At 36.6% G+C, this 19,319-nt stretch overlaps 1 long non-coding RNA gene across 3 annotated transcripts in view; it reads left to right on the top strand.

Moving 5' to 3' along the window:
- Positions 1 to 2,433: 2,433 nt before the first annotated feature.
- LOC128113774 (uncharacterized) overlaps positions 2,434 to 19,319 on the top strand; it is a 35,964-nt gene continuing 19,078 nt past the window's right edge. The window contains exons 1-2 of one of the 3 annotated variants that reach the window (XR_008219658.1): positions 2,434 to 2,846; positions 3,317 to 3,403. This is a non-coding gene — a long non-coding RNA (uncharacterized LOC128113774). The remainder of the gene's footprint in view (positions 2,847 to 3,316; positions 3,404 to 19,319) is intronic. The other 2 variants (XR_008219657.1, XR_008219656.1) reach the window with 2 other exon arrangements.

Raw genomic sequence — 19,319 nt, forward strand, 5'->3', positions numbered from 1 at the left:
TTGTCAGAGTAACACAAGAATGATAACTAGGTTATTTACTAATATTCTTCCCCTCTAAAACCTCTTGAACTAGACCATCATAATCTACATTGCTCTCAGTGCCACTGCCACAGTTTTACTAGTAATGCCCCTTAATCCCTGCTTAAAACATTCAGTTTTAATTTGGATTATTTCCATAATCCAAAGTCCCAAAGTCCACATTCAGGCTTGTCACAGCAGTCCCCACTCCTGTTCTGTCTTAGTCAGAATCCTAGTGCTATAAAGAAAGAGCATGATTAAAGTAACTCTTATAAGGAAAACATTTAACTGGGGCTGGTTTACAGTTCTGAGGTTTAGTCTATTATTTTCACAGTGGGAACTATGGTATCATGCTGGCAGACATGGTGCTGGAGAGGCAGCTGAGCATTATACATCTGGATGGACAGACAGTGAGAAGAGAGAGAAATGTGGCCTGTCTAGAGAATTTGAAACCCCAAAGCCCATACCCTAGTGACATACTTCCTCCAACAAGGCTATACATCCTAATCCCTGTCAAGGAGTTCAACTCTTTAATGACAAAGCATTCAAATATGTGAGCCTATGGGTTCACTCCTATTTCAAGCCAGCACACCGTCCTACGACAAGTAAATGACTATGAAGGAAAACTTTTCAGAGTATGTTGAAGTCATGATAATTCTAAATGAATGAGGATTGGTCTTGGGATTCAGCATCTCAGAAGAATACTAAAAATGAGAATGTCTTAAAACAAGATCAATGCATTATGAAATAATCTTGTTTCTTGGACTAGCTCTGTCAAAAGAGCTGTGTTAAGTCAAACTGCATTATTAGAGGAAGCACTACTTTGTTTAGCTCTATAAAATCCAGTAATTCTCCTATACCTATCTGCTTTCTGAACATGCAGCACAAAGCTTTTGAAATTACTTTGGCCCCTTCTAATGAACTTCTAAAATTTCTTGATGATTTCTATATTTTCTTTCCTTCCCTTTGGAAGTATATACTGTTTAATGTCTACAGCCTTACATAGAGTAGGTAACTCTCTAGGATCCTTTCATCAAACCACGAAATGGCTGCCTCTACCGCTTTCATTGTCCAGTGAAACTCTCCAGTGGTGGTATGCATACTATGTTCCAACAATATATTCACCTCAGTGTATTCTTCTCCATTGGGGAAATGCAAATCGTATGTCCCCTCCAGGGGAGAGTATTAATTTCCCCATCACTACAAATGCCTAGTCTTTTTGACTTCACCATTATATTTCCATATCCATCTCGTGCTGCCCATTGTTCCTAAAACAATCCTCCCCAGGATCGACTGAAGCCTAGGTATATTACACATTAGTAGATTACTAATAATAAGGATTCTCATCATGCCACTTGAAACTATCTTGTCACTATTGCAAGCCTTTCCTCTCTCTTCACCAGGGAATGTTTCAGTTCACAACAAACAGCTACACAGCATGTATAGTGGAATAATATTTAGCTATAAGATGCAATAAAATCCTGCCATTGGTTATTATGTGAAGTTAAATGAGGCAGATACAGAATGACAGGTACTGCCTGATGTCATTCACATGTGGGACCTAAAAATGGTCTCTAAGAAGTAGAGAGTAAAATAGTGGTTACCAGAGTCTGAGGGAAATAGATAGGAGATAGGGATATGAGGAAAGGTTGATCCATGGAAAATAAGCTCTTTTAGAAAAGATCAAACAGTTCCAAAGTCAGTTGTGTGACTATGGAAAACAATGAACACCAAAGTTCAAAGGCTCAAAGGAAAAAATTTGAAGACAAATGTGTTTAGCTTGATTTAAACATGCTGAATGTACATGTATTGAAACTACTAGATGGTTTTGTATCATTTTTTTAAGCAAACAATTAAAATATAAGGCAGAAGGGATGTTAGACTATAAGATGCATGGAAACTGCACTCCTTAAGGTTCCATAGCAGCAATCATAGCAACTACAAGCTGGTTATTTCTTATTACATCTAAATAAATTATTAAAGGAGCTATTTTTCTACTTCATCTAGATCTAACTATTAATAAACATTTCAATTCATTGTTTAATTTTATTTCCTCATCATATAAAGACGCATACTAATGTTTATTATCAACTTTAGATTTTCCTGTTAAGAGAAAAGCAGAATGTAAAACATTTAATAGATTAAAAATACAAATATAATAGAGAATAAAACAAAGCACTATATACAAAAATTATATATTCTTTATGATTCTAATCTAGCAGATTAACCATTTTAAGGAAATTCTTTTGTTGATTTCAGGCAGGGTTCTACTTTCTTAAGGATACTTTTTTTTTCAGTAAAAATTCAAGCTATGCAGACAGAGGTCCACTTAATCCAATAAGAAAGACATCTACCCTGTGTGTCTGATTGTCTTGGCTTATCATTTAAACCCTTCACATTTGGGGTTTCTTTCTATCTTCTGAGCCACTAGAGTATTATGGCAATTGTCTCAAAAATCAGTGACTTGAAATCCTCTTTCGGATTGTTTGTTCAGGGCTTAGCGCCGGCTTTCCAGGGTACTCCTTTCCTGGTGCTATATTTGGCCGTCGTTGTTGCCCAATAAAAGCTCATCCCACTTTACACTACATATGGTTTTTAAAATCGTGTTTTGCATTTTAGAGCTGTGACTTTTTGTGTGAAACGTTTCTAGCAGCATCTTTGTCATTGTGGTGAGCTTCGGCGTTGTCACTGAGATTCCTCTGAGAGACCATCAGTCTTCTCTGGATTATCAGGTTTGCAGGACCAACCTAGAGCTCTGGCTGTGGATCCTGGATGTGAAATCAGGTACACGGTTGTTTCCGATTCCAGGGATTTCCCTTTTCACCCAGGTGAGTGGAGGGCTCTGTACACTAGGTACTGTCCAATAATTATGGAGATCTATGTGAAATATAACAGCTAGTCACTTCATCATGACCGTGATGTGAGAGATAGAATAAATGATTTCTTCAATTTCTTTCTAATTATGCCTTTTCCTCCTCAGATTGTAAGAGAAAATTGTAGGGTAGTCTTCATAGAGTATTTTCATAACTATTTGAGTTACTTGTTTTTTTTACTTTAATTGCTATTTTTGTTAAGTGTAGATTCCAGAAATAAAACTCAAAACCACTGTGCAGAAAATACTTTTTGCCTTGAACATAAAAAGAGTATACCTTTCCCTTGTGCAGACTGATGGAGAGGTGCATTCTAGGTAAAGAAGGACCCTCTCCTAGTCAAGCCCCCTTGATTTCCAAAAGAAAAAAAATGTCTCTTTGCAAGGAAATCACTCTTTAGTAACTCACTTCTTTTTTCTCATGGTCAGGTTGGCTGCCTCTCCAAACACCAGTGAGTGCTGCATGTTCTGACATACCCTGAAGTCATGCATTAGCACCTTCTCACACAGCAAAGGGTGAGAACAGATATCTTTTGGCAGCTGACAGCAGGGTGCATGTAGAACCAGGGGGGAAGGGAGTGGGAGGACAAGGACACTGTGGTAGCCTAGTGGCTAGCAGGACAAATGCACCAGCTGTGAAGAGCCCCCTTTCCCCTCCCACCTACCCAACAGATGTCTCTCTGTCACTGTCATGTCCTCAAGCTATCCCAGTAAATGATTTCTGCATTGCAACTGAGTCACCAATGTGGCAATTGAACCTCTTCACAGCTCAAAATTGTTGATGTGTGCACGGCAGCCCTGTGGTTGTACTGCATGCATGTAGGAACAGGGATGGGCTTGGGAGGGGCGGAGGGGGAGGAACTGAGGAAAAGAATGAGAAAGGGAAGCTGGAGGCAGAGAGGATAGTGAAATGTCAAGGTTACCTCGCTCTGCCTGGGGAATTAAAAGAGATTGCACATTAAGGAGGACGCCTCTATCCAGTCCTTTGGCTCTCTTAGGCTGATGCAGCTCCTTACTGCTCTGGTAGATATACATATCACTTTGAAAGATTAAAAAATGAAGAATGCAGTGATCTGTATTGTATATATGCTTTATTCTGTGGAAAGAATGTTAATAAATATACTGGGAGCCTGCAAAGTTTGCCAATATAAATAATGTGGCATTTCAAAGTCTGTCAGTAAATGTAATTGAATTTTTCAATGTAAAAATACAGTTTAGTTATAAATTGGAGTCAAACTTGACATTAGTTGGGCATTAGAAGATATTAATTAGATACTGTTCACTTCTCTCTCATTTCTTTGCATTAAATGAATTATCAGGAAAGGGAAATTTGCAAGCACGAAATTTAGATTTTTTTTTCACAAAAAAATAAGCTGCCTAGTAATATTTAGTAGAGGAATAAATGCTTTTCTTTTCTCAGAAACCTTGTCAGTGAGCTGTCTAAAATATGTCCTTCCCAATATGAACACAATATGGAAAGCTAATCCGTTTTAATACTTTGTAATGATAATAAGCTACAGTGAACAAGTAGCCTAGGGAAAAGACAGTTGTAGACATCTTTAAACAGGAAGAGAATAGCAGGTAATTGTACATTTTTACACTAGGTTGAAGACAACATTTCTTATGACTTTGAACTACTTTGGCTGTCACCATCCTGGCAAACATTTTGCATATCAATCAGATAGTCATATTTCTTTCATGGCATTTACATCAAAATGTAGACATTTACTTACGTGATCTTTATATGTAGTGATGCTGCTCCTATGTAATGAAGATACCCCTTCGTTTTACAGATGCTGGATTTAACTTGGAAGTGTTAAGACCATTTAAACCTCAGTACCATGTGTACTTTTCCTTGTGTTGATAATATCGCTAGATCAGTTTTTCATCTCTCTTTGCATGTGTTTCTCTTATGCTGAGTGAATGAGAATGTGCATAGGTACGTGTGTGTGTGTGTGTGTGTGTGTGTGTGTGTGTGTGTGTGTGTATGGTGTGTATGGGTTCATGTGCATGTATTTGTATGCAATATGTGTGTGCATTTGCATGTGTGCATGAGTATGTGTGTGTGCTGCATGGGTTCATGTGCATGTGTGTATATAATGTGTATGTGCATTGCATGTGTATGTATGTGCATTTGTGATTTCGTGTGTGTATGTGAGTGAACATGTTCATGTGTGTATGTGCATGCATATGTGTGCGTGCATGTGTGTATGTGAATGTGTATATATGTGTGTGCACCTGTGTGTGTTTCCTACTGTTCATTAGTTGAAGTGGGAATCCAGAAATAGATACTTGTATATAATCTTTTATAAGATCTGTTGATTTTTTTGTTTTGTGTTTGGTATAATGTTGTAATGTATTCCAAGTAAAAGAAATGTAAGTAGACAGTGACTTAAATTACATAATTTTAGATTTTTCTCAGTATTGAGTGGGATACTCCACGTTACCTCAGATTTGGAGAAAATTGTATTTAAATCATGTGTTTGAACTTTTCAATAAAATTTTCTTAGTATCTAGAGGCTATGAATTTTAGCCTGAAAAAATTTTGATAATATTAATACACATGATCTTTTACTAGAAACAATTTTGTGAGTATAAATACTTTGATGTTTACACAACATTGAGCATGTGGGGGAGAGAAGCTAGGTAGTCTCCTAGCTGGATTTCTACTCCTGAGATGAAGACTGTGACCACGTCACTTGGCCTGGAAAGGGTTTATGTGACATAGAAGCCAGTCTCATGAAAGGTAAATCTGTCTATGTCAAGTTGGCAGAAAACCAAGCAGGTATGTAGTCAGATGCTTTTTCTGGTCCTGCCAGGCCCCCCGCAGTCCCATGGCCCACTTATAAAATAATCACTCAGAAGCTTGTATTAATTATAACTGCTTGGCTATTAGCTCAGACTTATTAATGATTAGCTCTTACACTTAAATTAACCCATAATTCTTATCTATGTTTAGCCACGTGGCTTGGTACCTTTTCTCAGTTCTGTCTTGTCATCTTGCTTCCTCTGTGTCTGGCTGGCGACTCCTGACTCTGCCCTGCCTCTTCCCAGAATTCTCCTTGTCTGCTTATCCCACCTCTACTTCCTGCCTGGCTACTGGCCAATCAGCGTTTTATTAAACCAGTGCACAAGAGCACTATCCCACAGCACAGCTGGCTAGATACGTGTTGGCAAGCCTGAAGACCACTGAGCATGGAGCCCACCTTCATACTCAGTAGTTTGTGAGGGCAAAAACTGTAAAGGCAAGATGCTTGTAAATGGAATGGGATCTGAGTCTGTCTCTGCCCCTGGGAGGACATATGAGAATCTATCTGCAAGATAATAAGAACACTGTACAGCTAACTGATAACTTTCTGGTAAAGAACAATACCTTATCATTGTAATTGTATTCAGTTTGCATTTCATACAAATATCAGTGATCAATACATGGTTAGGAAAACATTTTGTAGAGAAAGTTTGCTGTGTTAGACTTTAGGAAGAATATAAAGTCTACCTAAAATGTAGCTTATCACAATAGCCCTTTTGGCCACTTTTCCATCCTTACCCTTTGAGAGCACTACACTTTTCTAAGTAAGAAATCACCTGTCATCTATATTACACTCTTGTGTCATATATGAATTCTTTCAAAAGAGATCCCAGAGGCTGGGGAGCTATAGGGAACCCTGAGTGAAATTCTGCTAATAAGAGTATGGCAATGTGATGGAGCAGTAACCTAGCTGCTTGCTACAAAAATAAATAAATAAACTAATAAACAAATAAATACCTGTAGGCCTTTAAGTATCTAACTATATATATATATATATGTATATATATTAGCCATAATGTAAGTACTAGCCTGCCATTCTTATGTATGCATCGATTATTAACAGTAATATACAGAGGGAAAAGGATGGAACAATGAATCAAAGCTGAGACTTAGCAAATAAAAAAGTAATGAAAGGAGAAATGGATCAAATCAGAAATATTCCACCTTTTTAAAAGAGTATCTCCTTCCTGAAAGAGCACCCAAGGCACCTGCTTGACCAACTCAGCTGCCATCTGGGACCAGATCCAGCACTTGGAGTAAGTCAACCTCATCACCTACTCCATCTAAGAGCTGCTGGACAGGAAGAGGAGCTGGCGCTGCAGAACTAGATTCGGGAACATGTCGTCACCACCGAAGATGTAAACCTGAAGCATGGCTGTGATCGAATGTAGAGAAAGCGGCTCACAGCCTCCACTGGACTGAGAAGCTGCTCTGAGGAGCCTGAGAGACCCGGGGAGGGCCTCCTGAACCTGCAATATCCCTGGAACAACAAAAAAAGAGACAGGTCTTATGGAAAGATGCTCTTAAAAAAGTGAACTCATGACATTGGAAAGAAAGATGGCAGACCAGAGCCATGTGTGGGGTACAAGAGTGAAACTACATGTGTGAAGGAGGGTATGGGAGCCTCGCAACAGCAGACAAAGAACATGGCGTTGCTGAATAGATCCAGTCCTCTCTACTACTCGGCATTCTGGGAGAGAAAGAGCACCGGGCCAGGGCACTGCCCGCGGACTCCAAGTACAAAGATCTTTCGTGATGTTTCTCAGAGTAGCTGTCATCAAAGGCAGGGAGGAGTGTGGCAGTCTGGGGTCTGGAGCTTGCTAGGATCCTAGCCCCAGATGCTCTGCCTGGCTCTGCGCATCAGCATAATATCTGAAACAAGAGTTTGGAGATGGTCCAGTATTTATGGCCCCTCAGAGATTAAAGTCCTCAAGCCAGACCAAAGACTTGAGGCAATAAGCATTCATTCGCATATAGAGCTGTTTGGGCTAAAAATATACTGAGTGATGCGTTGCAGTTCCCAACGCCACGGCCACTAACGAGTTTGCAATGCAGGGGAGGGAAAGACAGAAGAATAGAGGTGGAGAGAGGTGGAACTATGGCAGCCCTGAGCTGCCACTGGAGGCCATGTTGATGTGCATGGCCTGTACTGCCACCCAGAGGCTATGTTGATATCTGTGCCTTGAGCAGCCAATGGGAGGCCATGTCTGGGTCTCTGGTCCTGCTACACCTGGAGGGCATGTGGATGTCCGTGGTAGCCTGTGGAGAGCCATGTGGATGTCCTTGGGCTGAGATGCTGCTGGGGGCCATATAGATGTAAGTGGCCTGTGCCACTTGGAACCATGCAAACTTCCGTTTTCTCTGCTGCTGCCTGAAGCCATGTTGATTTGCGTGTGCTGGCTAGGCTACCACTGGCAACCGTTTTAGTGTCTGGGGCCTATACTGCCACCGGAGACGATGCTGAGGTACGTGGCATGTGCTGACACCAGAGGCTGGGTGGATGTCCAAGGTCTGTGCTGTTGCCAGATACCATGATCTGTGGTCCTGCTGACTGTAAAGGACAAGGAAGCTTCTCCTGTGGTGGTATTGCTGACTGCAGACTCATAGTTGATCTATATCTATATCTATATCTATATCTATATCTATATCTATATCTATATCTATATCTATATCTATATCTATATCTATATCTATCTATCTATATATATATATAGAGAGAGAGAGACAGAGACAGAGACACACACACACACAGAGAGAGAGAGAGAGAGAGAGAGAGAGGCTTCTGTGACAACCTCTCCCCCCCAAGCCCCAGAGAAGTAAAAACCTAGGCAGGAAGCCATCAAGAGACTTAAAAATTGTGGTAAGGCTGTTAAAGTGTAGCTGTCCACAACAGATGGCTATTGGCAGGGGTGGAGTGGGAAGGACTCACTTTTCTTTAGGAGGCTGGCCACCAGAAGTTTGATCATGCTCCAATGACTATATAGACAACACAAATTGGACTATTTTTAATCTTATTTTGGGGGGAGGCCACAAGAGTTGGGGGTCTGGCCCTGGAATAACTGGGAAGTAAGAGTGAATTCCCAAATAATCAATACAAACATTATGTTAAAAAATAAAAGAATGTATCATTTTAATTTGAAGCTGTTTACTGTAGCATTTGGAGACAGGACTTGCTGATTTGTGGCAGAGACAGGGAGTTGACACATTGATTCATCCAGAACCACTGAGCTAGACATTGTTCCTACTTTCAAGTATTTTCATTTCCACCTGAGAAATGTAACTGTGGCTATACTCTGTAAAGACCTTGGATTTCTGAGTTACTTCTTTGGAAGACACTGCTAAAGACAAAGATTAATAATAGACAAAGATGATAAATAGATGTGGTTTGGTTATTGTAATGCAGTCATTGATAATGTCAACCACCAGACATCTCCATAACACAGTACTTATTACCTCCTGTGCACATGCATTTGGTCTATTATAACATTCTTGTGAAGCAGATAGATACTATATATATAAAACGGTGCTAACCCAGAGTCTTGGCACATTTCATTGGCTTATCCAATACAATGGAATCAGAACTTGATATTCATGTTTGAATCCAAAATTATACTCTTTCAATTTCCCTTCTTGGAATACTTTTAATATTCATAGTATCATATCAATTTCTCTTTACTTGTAGTGGAGAAAAGAATTATTTGCTCTTCAAAATATAAAGATATATTAGAAAGTTAGGAACTGCATGGCAATCTGGAAGTACCTCCAAGTGAATGAGATCCAATCCTCGTCCATTTTTTTCTGTTAGATGCACCAACATTATATTGAATTCTCTGAAATCTATCCCCTGTCTTCTCCTGCTGTAATCAATGTGATTCAGAAAATTGTGCACCTAGGAATACATGGACATTATATTTCTGAGGACAATAAAGAATTAATTCATCAGAAGTTTGATCTAAAGTTCTCATTAACAAGAATTCTAGTCTTAGATTTTAAGTGCTTCATATAGAATGCTAAATTTTCAAAAACAGGTGATTATGTGGTAGATAATACAAGAGATTGCACTAGTGTTTTTCAAATCTGCATCAACCTTAGGAAATATCTGATGGGTATATGAGGACTGATGCCAGACCTGCTTTCAGAGTTGGTGATTTAGTAAGTAAGAGGTAGGAATCATCTTATATGATATCAACTATAAAGTTTATAAGTTTCCTGGTGCTACTGATATTTCTGATCCAGGGACTTACTACATTTTCAGGATCCTCTCCTGGAAAAAAATTTTCTGAAATAAATTCTTTTAAAGTAATGGATCTTAATGACACTCTCAGATTTCTTTGAGTTTGACCTTTAAAATTTGGGAAAGGAGAGAAAAATAGCCATACTTAGGATCTACTTTGCATACTTATGGGATGAAGGATTCATGGCAGGAATGACTTCAGGCCGAGCTTTGCTCTGGGACTGAAACAGTCACTGAGAAAGGGGCTGGCAGCTGACACGAGTCTATTAAGTACACTTCCAGGAAGTTCCAAAGTCCTTCCTTGAGAGGACCTCAAGTTGACATTGGAATCTCTATCACACCCAGTGTTAAATCTCAGAGACCTGACTTGATTCTCATATGTCAGAGCTAACTACATATTTTTATACCCACAGCAGTAAGTATAGCTCTCACCCATCAAAGAAATGTCTTTTTTATTTTTATTTTAAGCATAATTCTTTATTGATAGACTTTTTTTTTTGCAACAGAGACCATTACAGAAAATCACAACTGGCCAAAATATAGAAACCAATTGATCATGTGTCCACAGCTCTAATGGAAACATTTACAACACAACTTCAGTATATAAGACTCATAAAATATGGAGGAAGAGAGAGTGAAAGGTTTTGTTTGTTTGTTTTGTTTTCAGAGACAGGGTTTCTCTGTGTAGTTTTGGTGCCTGTCCTGGATCTCGCTCTGTAGACCAGGCTGGCCTCGAACTCAGAGATCCACCTGCCTCTGTCTCCTGAGTGCTGGGATTAAAGGCATACACCACCACCACCTGATGAGTGAAAAGTTTTTTTAGAGTCAGAGGACCAGGAAATTGGCTGAGAGATTTCATTTCCTTGAAGGGACATGGAAGCTGTACTGTTCAACAATATGGCTGCCTAAACAAGACCCAAACAAGGAAAACACAAGTAGTTTTGGTTATATGGAAGTTGGGAATCTTACAGGACCCCCAACTGTAAACGAAGAACTTCAGGAAGCTAAGAAAACTTAGATTAGGAAAAATAGTCATTCCCAAGGATGAGCCCCTAATTGCTTGTCTAATACCAGTTGCTCAGCCTTGAAACTATACACATCCAAGTAACATATAATAGACTGAGTAGGTTGTACATATATGTATACATATATGCATATATATATTTGTGTGACAACCAAAAAGAGACGAGGCCATGAATTTGAAAGGTAGTAAGCAGGGATGAGGGTTGAGGGAATTTAGGCAGGGAAGAAACAATATAATTGTATTTTAATTTCAGAACTAAAAATTGAAAACATATTGTATTAAACTGTGAAACACTTTCAGTTTCACTAACAGCACTTAATAATCAATAATTTGCTTTACATACTCATGTTTTCTCTGTGTACTAGCTGGTTTCAAGATCAATGAAAGCCGAAATTATGTTATTGACCAATATAAATGCAAAAATTTTGAGGCCATAGACTGATAGCACTAATATAGTTTCTGGTTACATATTTTCTGGATGAGCATAGTAGTGATGGTTACTAAAGTTCATAGTTTTTTTTGCCACTGACCCTCATATTAAAAATACTGAGGGTACTTGTTTTGTGGTTTGCTTAGTTTTTCATTGCTATTAGCAAATATTGTTTGTGCCATAAACTAATACCAATTTATCAAATATTTAGGTTTACTGAGCTCAGATTGAAGAGTCTGACTGGAATGCATTGATTCCTTGAAAGCCTAGATGACGATCTATTTCTCTGCCTTTCCAAGATGTAGTTTGCTTCCTGAATTTCATGCTTGTGACTCATTTTTTCTATGCCACAAGCCAGCAACAATACATTTTTTTCAATCGTTCATCTGTAGTATCATTTCCCTCTGACCACAGCCTGAATGTTTGCCTACTTAATGATCCATGTAATTAGATAGAGTCTACCTGAAAATCAATGTACATGGGAGGTCTTGACATCTAGTACCTGTTCAATCTCTTTCTTCATTACTTTCTAGTTTTTATAATCCTTTTCAGTGAGTTTATTTTAGGTGTATAGAAAAAAGTTTTGAATGTTAATTTTATATCTTCTTGCTTTGATGAAAGTCTAAGTATATTCTTACAAAAATTTTGTTTATGTTACTGATAGTTTTAGGGCTATTTTCTGCCGATAGAAGCATTTTGCAAAGGTAACATTTTAATACCTCCTTGAATAATAGTGTATTTGTTCCTGGCTGGTGACTGGATTATTCTTATCTATCAATTCTTCTAACCTGATTCCCTGACCCTGTGACTCCACCAACCCTCAGATCTTGATGTCCTCTGTAACAAATTATTACTCTTATAGAATGTAAACCTTAGAATGATATGTTTACTGCATGATTATCTTCATAACATACCATTTCATTTCACTCTGAGAAGATTACATCTTATAGTATGTGGATGAACAATACTAGGAGAAAAGTAGATTTTAGAATAGAGTTTTACATGATATCTTCTTTCCAGTGACTGCTGTGTTTGGTGAGATGGCTATTCTTGCCACAGTAATTATAGAAAATAAGAAATATTTATGAAAACTAGAAATTAGCTGAAAGATATCAAGTGTTTATATTATCAGGTAAAACGATTGATCTGCACCTACATAGAAGATGACTTCTCTAGGTGGAGGTGGTAGCTGTAGAGCAATCCACAGTCAGGTGAGAAATAAATAGGAGAGAATCGAGAACTAGCATGATGATCAGTGTGACCTAGTGAAAACAATGAGAGTGGGTACGTAGTTCTGCCTCAGGCTAGGCTCTGTGAAGGCCAATGGGAGCTAGGATGAACTCAACTCGGTCTTGCCTAAAAGTCTCATCATAATGGTCATACACAGGGGACAAGATATACTGCAGCAATATTGGTGACTGGGAAAACTGGAATGATAGAAAATGTTAGAAAAATTAATGAAGATATATAAATCCTATTTATAAAGGTTCTACAAAGAATATATAAAGTTAAAATATCATATACATAGTTTCAAAAATAGAATTTATACCCAGTAATATTGTAAATAGAGAATAAAAACTGACAATGGTCCATAAGGATTGGATTCACTACTAAGAAATTGATGATTTTGCTAGAAAAAAATGTGATGAAAAAATAATTAAATAGAAAAATTAACAAATGAAAACTGATAGAAAACAGAAACTAAAGAAACTTAGCCACATATGCATATATTCTCCAAGATAATGAAATTTCACACGTTTGGAATACTAAAGATTCCAGAGGAACTGTTAATAGATTCCAAAAATTATAATAATTATTAAGATTCAAATCATTGTTGTTAACAACCTATAACATAAATTGTAATTAGCAGAAGAATTAGATTATCTCACAAATATTTCCATGTTAATGGAAAATATGTGAAATAAACAATTTTAAACTGAAATTACAAAGTATTAGTAAATGTTTGCTAATAGCATATAATGAAAGAAATTCTATGATATATGATAAAGCAGAGAACAGCAAAAATAAATAATTTTGAAAATATGTAAAAACTAAACATTTGTTTTATATGCCTAAGCTTTTTATTAGCAAATCTGGAAGACAATGAAAATAAGTGGTTCACAGGCCTAGGAATATGTAGCTCAGTGTCAGAATGTTTGAGTTTTGAGATTCAGAAAGATGTCTTAAATATGTTGGAATACAAATTAGAATATATCAGTAAATCTAAAAATCTCTTCTCTGAAAAGACTATTAAATAACACAAACCATAATATCACATCCATGAGATGTCTTCATTAAAAGTTTTTTTAATAATTAAATTTATAAAAAACAAAAAGACAAACTATTGGGAATCTCTATAAGCAGTCTGGGAAGAGAGAAGTAGATAGGAGACTTCCGGATGTGGAATATTAATAAGCACAGCATTATATTTGAATGTTTATGCAAATAACTTAAAACAAAAATGATAAAACTTTTTAATAAATAGTTAGAATAAAGAAATATAAATGTTTAATAGGCCAATAATTACATATGACAAAAAAATAGAAGAAAACTATTTGTATCTGTCAATGACTTAAAGCAGAGTAACTTGGTTCTTCTCATAGAGTTCAGTGAAAAACTAATTCTCTGCTAAATACATTTTCCAAGAAGAGAATGAGAAGGATAGAGGAGAGAGGAAAGAACAGTAAGAAAAAGAGAGAGAGAAAGATTATACGCAAAATTCTACGTAACTTTCAGAATGTTAAGAATACTAATTTTAAAATGATCAAGGAAAACATTCAAGAAAAGATACCTTATATGGAGGAAGATCAAATATCTTCAGTGAAATATTTTTTATATTACACTGTTTTTAATGTGATACTACTATTTGTTAGAACCAGAATGCATTAAGGCAGTTCATAGAAAGGCATTAGTTGAATGTCCAAAATACATTAATATAATCACTCTTATAAATATATTAATGAAAAACTATGATCGCTGCAACACAAATATAAAATAAGCTAATTGAACTCAATAATTATTCTTCAGAAGGAAAATTATCCCCTGTGTAACCTATTTAAACCCTTCTATATATGACTATCTCTATCTCTCTATATATGTGAAGCTTATTAAATAGTAGTTTCCAAATAAAAATCCTAAGGCCAGTATGGGATTCTCACCTAACATTGAGGCTCATAGGCTTAATGCAGACACCCAAACCAGGCTACTGTCATCGCTCTTGGTTGCCTACCAGAGCATGAAGGTAAGATCGTATTGTTGAAGACGACACAGACTCTGGGCACAGGACAAGGAAAAATCAGTCTGGTAGTGACCAGAAAGCTTCTCTGCTTCTTATCTCTCATACTACTAGAAGGTGCTATGAAGGTTTCTGTGCGGATATGTCTTCTCCATCTGTGGACTACAATAATGACTGGTACAGTAAACTGTGCCCCGGGATACCACAGTGAGATAGATGCTATGTGGGGAGCAAATACTTTCTGATTAGATTTAAAGCCCACTCCAAAGGAGGAAACACATACCTGGCACTGTAAATCTGGCCCAGAACTCATAACTGAGGGACTCAAAGGTCTGGGGTGAATATGCTGCTATTATTCTGCTAATGGACATAGAATCAAACGACCCTCTAAGTTTCTATGTCTGTACCTTGTTCTCTCTCCACTTCCTGCGTGCAGAGAAGATTAACATACTTCCTGCTCCTGCCGTCACGCTTGCTGCTGCCATGACTTCCCGGCCATTATAGACTCCGTCTTCAGAACCATAAGCTAGAAACCTTTCTTCCTTAAATTCTTTAAGTTGTACTATTTTGTTAAGCAGCAGAAAAGTAACTGATACGATAAGCAAAGGGTGGTTTAGAAGTATCTTATTTTGGACTGGAGAGACACCTCAGTGGTTAAGAGTAATAGTTGCTCTTACATGGGACCTGGCTTCAGGTCCCTAATTGCTGGTTCATAACTGTCTGTAACTCCAGTTCCAGAATATTCAGTGCTCTCATACATTTATGCAGGCTAACATTCCTACACATAAAATAAAAGAAATAGATATCCTATTTAAAATAACTTAGTTTTCTCCTTTATTTTCATTTTAATTTATTCATTCACCTATTTTCAATAATTTGTAACTTAAAATATAAATATATATATATGATTAATTATATATATATAAATGTTGTGAAGAGTTTCATTAAATTATATAATTAATTAATGGACCAGGACACAGTGCCAATATTAGAGTTTTTCAGATGTTACTGAATATAAGGAGGAAAATAGAAGATAGTTGTTACTTTGACATGGAACAATGAGGTGCTTTGGATATCTGAGATAGTACTTTTTGATTTATCTGATCTTCAACAAACTTGAAATAAGAAAAATTTCTTTGCTATACTGTATCATTTTAATATGCCATAATTTTTCTATATTCCACATATTTATAATTTGGCTATCCCCAAAATCATAATTTTTAGGGAGATCTCTAATCTGTTTTTGAGCTTATTTTATATCAATTGCACATAAATTAATTATGTAATATTAAGTATTCTATTAATTTTTAGAGCTATTGGATTCTGTATCCTTCACAAACATAACTCTAAAGTTTTAAATGTAAAACAAAGCATTGTTCTACAATTCTAGGAAACAGCTGATTAAAATCACAATGTGCTCTTTTGAATAAAATATCAGTGGTAAAATGTAAATAAAAAAGCAAATTGCTTCATTCATCATGTATTTTTAAGCACTTAAAATGAATGAACTCTCCTTTGAGAAAACATCTGACTAAGCAAAATAATGGTTATGAGTTTGGGAAATGTTTAATGAACTTACTGGTTAAAATGTAGTTGCTATTTCAGAACCCATTATTGTGTATTTTAAATTAATTGAGTCTTCTTGGCTGAGAGATTTTCTTTTCTCTTTTTCTGGTTAATATACCAAAATAAGTTACTTAGAAACTCATGTTGAAGCCAGATTATAAGTAGGTAAGAAAGCTGGTACTCACAGTTCTGTACTCCTAAGAGAAGTTAGGTTGTTGTTTTAGATATTCAGACGAACAATATCATGTAAACAATGAAATAATTGCCAAAGATCAAGCACAGTTTTTCTTTGAAAAGCTCAAATTCATGACTAGCCTTCATTTTTTCACCATTCCTGTTTAGAAAATGTGTGTGTGAGTGTGTATGTGTCACACATACTCACAAACACATACACACACACATGATATATATGATCCATAATCAACCATTGGATAAAGACAACAGCAGTATTTACAGGTGTATGTCTAGCAGCTTTATGATTAATCCCCATACTTGGAAGCAACCAAGTACCTTTCAGTAGGAGAATGAATAAGTGAACAGTGAAACAGTTATATAATAGGACATTTTTATCTGCACTCAAAAGAAATGAGCTATATGCCATGTGAAGTGCAGAAGACATTCAAATACATATTATCAAGTAAAAGAAGCCTGTCGGAGAACACAAAATGCTGTGTAAACTGTATGGCATTCTGTGATGTACAGAAGATGTGAATTTTGTTAATGTGACAGCACACCCCTATCCCTTTGTCTCAATGATGGAAGATCCCAAGAGTGGAATTCAATGTGAACCATGTACAATGGGTGATAATGATGTGCCAGAGTCTGTTAGGTATAGCCACTGCACTACAGTGGAAGGCATGCTGTTAGCAAGGTTGATGGCAGCTCTGGATTTTCCACTCAATTTTGTTATAGGTTTAAATTTGTCTGAAAGAATAAATTTGAAAATTGTACCCTAATTATAATAATCATGGTAGTATTTAAATTATGGTCTAAATATTCAAACTACATACTTCTGAAGAATAGTTTTCGTGTCTTGACTTATCAATCACATATTCAATAACTGAAGTCCATTAATGAGTCAAATATTTCTCAAGATTTAATTTGCTTGGGTTTTTTTTTTGTTTACCTTTTTTTTAATTTAAAAAGATTTTTTTTCATTTCACATAATATCTCCAGTTCCCCCTCCCTCCCCTTCTCCCACTCCCATCCCAACCCCCATCCCCTCCTCAGAGTGGGTAAGACCTTCCTTGGGGAGTCAATAAAGTTGGGTGTACTAAGTTGAAGAAGGGCCTAACCCTTCCCCCTGCTGTATCAAGGCTGAGCATGGTATCCCACCACAGGGAATGGGCTCCAAAAAGCCAGTTCATGCACCTGGGTAAGTCCTAGTCCCCCAGCCAGGGGCCCCATAAACAAGTATATCAAGCCTCACAACTATCACCCACATTCAGAGGGGCTACTTCAGATTTAATTTTTCTGCAGTTATTTGATTTCTGTGTTAGGATTTTCCTGTGAAGTACAGATCAGACTTTAATTTATGATCCCTGAGTTCTTATAACTATGATACCTAAATCATTTATTTCTCTTCCATTAAATTTTAACTTAGCATATAGTCACAGTATAAACTGAGTTATTTGATCATATAATTCAGACATAAGTAGCATGTACTATGATTTTATTTATCACATTCCATTAACTTCTCTTGCCATGAACCTGATACCTGAATTGAGAACAAACCCTGTCCTCTTACCTCCTCATGTCTGTGAGCAACACACTTATCCACATACATACACACCAAATAAATAAATAGTTTGGTTTTTAAATAAAAATTAAGGGGACCATTGTTAGGCTTGATGGCAAACACCTTTACCTGATGAGCCACCTTGCTGATCAGAGGGATTTTTTTTCTAACTTTTTAAATTGTCAAAAATTTTATGAATTTATAATTTGTGGTTGGTTGGTTTGATATGTATAGAGTGAAATGTCTAAATAGAGCTAATTAAGATATGTGTTAACTCACTGTTTTGTATGTATGTAATAAATACATAAATACTTATGAACATATACATATACATACATGTATATAAATATATAATTTAAATTCTTTATGTGAGATAAAATGTGACTTTTGTCTTTCTAAATAAGTTTTTTTGGCTAACTCTATGAACAACAAGACTACACTTTCTTGTCAATGACAAAGTTCATTCGTCTTTTAGCTAACAAAGCCCCACAAAGTTCATTCATCTTTTAGCTAACAAAGCCCCACTCTATATTCCATTTTATTCATTAATATGATGATGGACATTTAAGCTGGTTCCAGACATCGACTAACATATTTGCTGTAAACATGTGTGTGCAAAAGTCCCTCTGCACCAGGTGTCTACCAATGAGTGGCAGAGCTGTATTATGCTAATTCTACTTGTACTTTTTTGAGGAATGGCCATACATTACTGCAGATTGGACACACCAATTTAGAATATCATCATCATTGTACAATAGTTCCTTTCCCTAACCCCTCTCAGTATTACCTGCAACTTTTCTTGAAGACAGGAGTCCAACAGAATTTAGACCATTTCCATTGAGAACTATTGGCCCAGTTCATTGCCCTGTTTGTTGACTAGATTATTTGTGTTTTGTGGTCAATGTTTCTGTTCTTTGTATAGTATACATGCACACATCCTGTTAGACAAATAGGTGGAGAAGATCCCCTCTTGGTTTGTGGACTATATCTTCACTGTGACCATCATCCATTTGTTTTGTAGAATACTTTCTGATTTCATGCAGTCCTTTTATCTTCTGTTATTTCCTGGCTACCAGGTTCCTCAGCATTTGTACAATGACTTCATCTAAATCTTTCAACGACATTTGTTGAGTGGCTGACACTAGATATTAGGACAAAGCATAAACCAAAATAGTGGCATTGTCTTTATGAAACATATCTTTTGAAATAAAAAGGTAGTATTGATAATTGTGATTTCACATTGTGTTGATCTCTCAGATACCAGTCACAGACACCAGAGTATATGGTTGTGTATATAGTCTATGTAAAACATGACAATTAATTTTCAATTCACATAGCATAAGATTCATTTTTAGTGTATAGCTATGTAACTTTTGCTAAATGCATAATTAAGAAA

The sequence above is a fragment of the Peromyscus californicus genome, unplaced genomic scaffold, assembly GCF_007827085.1.
Source record: "Peromyscus californicus insignis strain IS unplaced genomic scaffold, ASM782708v3 Scaffold_18__1_contigs__length_77618521, whole genome shotgun sequence".
Taxonomy (NCBI): domain Eukaryota; kingdom Metazoa; phylum Chordata; class Mammalia; order Rodentia; family Cricetidae; genus Peromyscus; species Peromyscus californicus.